This window comes from Glycine soja, chromosome 20 (assembly GCF_004193775.1).
Source record: "Glycine soja cultivar W05 chromosome 20, ASM419377v2, whole genome shotgun sequence".
Classification (NCBI taxonomy): Eukaryota; Viridiplantae; Streptophyta; class Magnoliopsida; order Fabales; family Fabaceae; genus Glycine; species Glycine soja.
The window spans coordinates 7419621-7424790 of record NC_041021.1 but is presented as its reverse complement, the minus strand read 5'-3'; the positions used below and the strand labels follow the sequence as shown (position 1 = coordinate 7424790).

Sequence of the window (5170 nt, the reverse complement as noted above, 5' to 3'; positions counted from 1 at the left end):
TCAATTGCTTCAGATTGTTGCACAAAAGGGCAAAGGTCTGTGTGGTGGTCGGCAGAGGAGCATAAACCACAAAGTCTGGCGACAGGTGCAGATTTTTTTATTCATGGCTAGTTGGGTTACCAGGTTAACCAAGACATCTAGTTTACCTTCAAGCTTCTTAGTCTCATCTGATGAATTTGTGGCTACTTCATGCATTCCTCTAATGACAATAACATCACTTCTGGCACTAAATTGTTAGGAGTTTGAAGCCATCTTCTCGATTAAATTTCTGGCTTCAGCAGGGGTCATGTCTCCAAGGGCTCCACCACTGGCAGCATCTATCATACTTCTCTCCATGTTGCTGAGTCCTTCATAAAAATATTGGAGAAGAAGCTGCTCTGAAATCTGGTGGTGAGGGCAACTGGCAGATAATTCTTTAAATCTCTCACAGTATTCATATAGGCTCTCTCCACTGAGTTTTCTAATACCTGAAATATCCTTCTGATGGTCGTGGTCCTGGAAGCAAGGAAATTTTTTTCTAAGAATACTCTCTTGAGGTCATCCCAGCTCGTGATGGACCTTGGGACAAGGTAATATAGCCAGTCCTTTGGCACTCCCTCTAAAGAATGAGGAAAGGCCTTCAGAAATATGTGATCCTTCTGGACATCTGGTGGTTTCATGGTGGAGCAGACAATATGGAATTCTTTTAGATGCTTGTGTGGGTCTTCACCTGCAAGGCCATGAAACTTTGGAAACAAATGGATCAATCCAGTTTTAAGAACACATGGGACATCCTCATCAGGGTATTGGATGCACAAGCTTTCGTAGGTGAAATCAGGTGTAGCCAATTCCCTTAGAGTCCTCTCACGGGGTGGAGGGTGTGCCATGTTCTCAGAATATTCAAAATCAGAATGTTCAAAATTATAATGCTCAAAATCACCAATATCAGAATGCTCAGGATGCTCAAAAGGTACTAAATGATGTCTAACTAATCTATGAAATGTCCTATCTATCTCAGGATCAAAGGGTTGTAAGTCAGATGGATTTCCTCTAGTCATACACTAAATTCAGCATGCACAACTAGTTGCCTTCTTATGCAAGTAACAATGTAGGTTTGAACTACAACTACCATTAAATGATATCCAAATGACTTGAGATTTTTTAGCAACCTTATAAAATGATGAGAAAATAGCAGAAAAAATTTCAAATGAAAATTCGAAGTCTAACTATATAAGCTAAAAATGATAAGTTAAGAAAAATAAGAGAATAATACTTGAAAAATAAAAAACTTTTGATAGAATCACTTTTTTTGGACGATGGAGACCTCAACCAGCCTATGGCTGGCTGCCACGGCGTAGGAAAATTTTTTCTACCCCAAATACATATATAATAATTGCGATTCTGATAATCGGAGCAAAAGTTATGGTCGTTTGAAGTTTTGACAAAAATCAAATTTGCTACTTTTTTGGAACTTTCAAATCTGACCAAACTAAAGGCTCTAGCTATTTTTCCCACAAAATATAGATTAAAAGAAGTTACCACAAAAAAAATTCAGCCAAAAATAACAACTCTAGGTTGCAAGAATTTATCCTTTATCAATTCAACCACTTAATCTAACCCTAAATTAAATTACTAAGCGAAATTTAACATAGAGCATTCATTATGTGATTAAGCATCACACACACCAATTACTCGTAAACGATCATTAAGCATGAACGTAAATTAAGCACAGAGACAATTAATCAAGCACTAAGCATGCATGAATTAATAGCAACAAATTCAGAGTAATTAGTGAAGAGGAAAAACTGAACAGAATTTAACAGTAATAATAAAACCTCAAAGAGAACTGTGCTTGATCCTCAAGAGAAAACAATGTTGCGGACTTAGCCTTCCATTAATCAAATAGAGAACGAAATTTTATTGATAAAACTAAAAGTCTGAACTGGAATTGTAAAAGAACGAAAATAAAAGAGAAAGAGAAGAGAGACTAAAACTAAAAATGAAAAATAGAAGAGAGAGAGAAGAGAGAGAGCCTAAACTAGAACCTTGGTGCTATTATATAGTTTTTCAGCCTGAAAGCTTACAAATCTATTTTAAATCTAAGCCCATAAGTAAAATCAAATCAAATCTAGATAAGATAAGATAAGATCTATATGAAATAATATCTAGATGAGATCAAATCTAAATAATATCTAGATAAGATAAGATCTAATTTTGTAGAATAAATTAGTCTGCCCTCTTCAAGTCCAAGCCCAATGCTTCATTAATTCCTGAAATTAGATTAAAAATATCAAATTAGCTGAATGGGCCCAAATAATAAAACTATCTAATTAATTTGACAATTAAGACTAATCAGTACTTAAAATGGTGCAAAAAAGGTTAAGAAATAGGAGAAAATAATGGCACATCAACTTTCTCATTGGCTTGATATTTGTTTGCTACTTGCCCTTGGACAAGCTACGAGTCAGTGTAACACCTTAGTTTTTTGGCTCAAACTTCTTTTTCCAGCTTTAGGCCTACTATGAGTGCTTCATATTTAGCCTAATTTTTTAATACCTTGAAATTGAATTTGATGGTCTGCTCCAAAGTAACACTGTCGGGCCCTTCAAGGATGACGCCTACCCCGCTTCCTTTGACATTGGCACATCGTCCATAAAAAAATTCCACCAGTTTGGGGTGGTTTAGACATTGCCAGCAAATTCTGCTAGAAAGTCTGTCGTAAATTGGGTCTTCATGAGACCTCGAGGTTCATATTGGAGGTCAAATTCTAAAAATTCTATGGATCATGCTACCATCATTCCAGCAAGCTTAGGCTTTCTCAACACCTATTTAATAGGATGATTTGTTGATAATGACCTGGTGGCTTTGGAAATACGGCTTGAGGCGTCGGGTGGAAGTTACGAGTGCTAATGCCACCTTCTCTATCATCTGGCATCTTTTCTCGAAATCGTGATGGACACGATTGACAAAATAGATGGGCATTTAATGTTTCCAATCTTCCTGCATGAGGGCTAAGCTGGCGGCCTTGTCAGCTACTGAGAGGTACCCTTGACTTAGGTTGACTTAGGACTGGCAGTGTGGAAATAGTTTTCTTAAAGGCTAAGAAAGCTTGCTCACAAGCTTCGTCCTATTGGAATGGCTTAGTCTTCCTTAATAGCTTATAGAATGACCTCAGCTTTTCTACCAGTTTTGGGAAGAACATGGACAAAGACGCCAATTTGCCGTTCAACTTTTGGACTTCTTCAACATTGGTTAAGTTGTGCATTTTTATTATGGTCATGCATTTTTCAGGGTTGGCTTCTAATCCCCGATGTGTAATCATGAAACCCAGCAAAATTTTCGCCACGGACCTCGAAAGTGCACTTTTTTAGGTTGAGGCCCATGTTGTACTTAGAGATTTCTCCGAACACCTCTTCTAAATCTACTACGTGTTGGGCCACGCTATGAGATTTAACGACCATATCATTCACATAAACCTCAAAATTATGGTCTATCTGTTGTTTGAAGATCAGGCCAAAGGGCATGACCCTACAGCAAAAATTAACATCTTCAGTTAAGAATGTTGTGTTCTCTTGTCTGGGGTGTGCATTCTGATTTGGTTGTATCCTAAATAGACATCAAGAAAACTCAGTACTTGGAACCCAGGCACGTAGTCGAGTAGCCTGTCGATGCTGGGCAAAGGATATGTGTCCTTGGTGCACACTTTGTTGAGGTTGGTGTAGTCAATGCACATACGCCGTTTGCCAATGGCTTTTTTGACCATGACAACATTGGCTATCTAGGTAGAGTACCTGACTTCTCTGATAAACTGAGCCTTGAGTAGTTTGTCCACCTTCTCTCTGACAAGCTTGTGCCGCTCTTCTCCCATCTTCCTCTTCTTCTATGAGACTGGTTTGGCCTGAGGGCAAATGACTAATTTATGACATGATGCTAGGATAGATTCCTAACATATCAAAAGGTTGCCACACAAATAAATATGTGTTCCTTTGCAGGACTTAGCTATGTGTCTATACTCGTGGCTGGTGAGGTCCTTGCTAAGTTGAGTGCACTACCCAGGTTTGGTTCTAAGTTGTAACTTAACAAGTTCTTCGATTTGTTTTGGGCCTTTTTCGTCAATGTCATCACGTGGAAATACATTGAATACGTCATCTTGATCTCCCCTAGTTGCTTCATAGACAGACAGAGTCTGGATTGGGGATCCTTCGTCCATGCCCATGACTTGATTGTAGCTGCCACGAGAGGTGGGGTGAGGCTTGTCTGGCTCATGAATAGAAGGATAGGGAGCCACCTTTAAGCTTTCAATATAGCACTGTTGGGCCTGCTTCTAGTTTTCCTTGACAGTTACAATGTCTCCCGTCAAGGTTGGGAATTTCATCTTAAGGTGTGGTGTAGAGACGATAAATCCAAGTTCATTCAATGTTTGCTGCCAATCAAAGCAATGTAAGAAGTATTTGCATCAATTATTAAGTACTTGACAATGAAACTCCTTGAGAGCTTGGCCTAACTGAAGGTGGTCATTAGGTCCACATAGCCCCTGGTCTCTACTCTCTCCTTTGCAAAACTAAGAAGTGGTCCATAGTGTGTGGTTGAATCATATCAGGTGAGATTTCGAGTCTTTGGAAAGTCTTCCAGTAAAGTATATTTGTGCGGCTGCCTTGGTCAATAAGGACCTTAGACACCATGAAATTGGTGATAACAATAGAGACGGTCATAGGGTCGCCTTGATTGACAGGATTGATGCCTTTGAAATCTTTGTAGGTGAACGTTGTGAGAGAAAGGCTCCTTAGTGACTGTATATCAACATAGTTGATGTCAATGTCCTTGATTGCGTGTAGATGGTGTTTTTGGGATTGGCTAGACAATCCTCCACAGGAGAATCCACCTGCAATGGTGTTTGATGACTCCCCTAATCTGTTGAGCAGGTTTGTTTTCCTACTCTTGTTGAGGTTGACGTTAACGTCTTTGTTGGTGACGCCTTTGTTGACCTCTCTCCTCTACTCTATTCTTCCTTTGGTCCTCATCTTGGCTTTTGTGATGGTCATCTTGGTGTCCTCTAGGTCTTGCTCCTATGGGGTTGTGGTTAGGCCTCTTCACGAATTGGGCTAAGTATCCAGTCTGTATGAGTTCTTCAATTTTATCTTTCAAAGCCCAACAGTCTTTTGTATTGTGACCATAACTGGGATGGCATCTG

General features: G+C 39.3%; 1 non-coding gene across 1 annotated transcript; it reads left to right on the top strand.

Annotated features, from left to right (window-relative positions):
* The first annotated feature begins 382 nt into the window (after positions 1 to 382).
* LOC114403977 lies at positions 383 to 488 on the top strand. Its single transcript, XR_003664743.1, has one exon. It is a non-coding gene; the product is annotated as a small nucleolar RNA R71 (small nucleolar RNA).
* Positions 489 to 5170: the final 4682 nt, after the last annotated feature.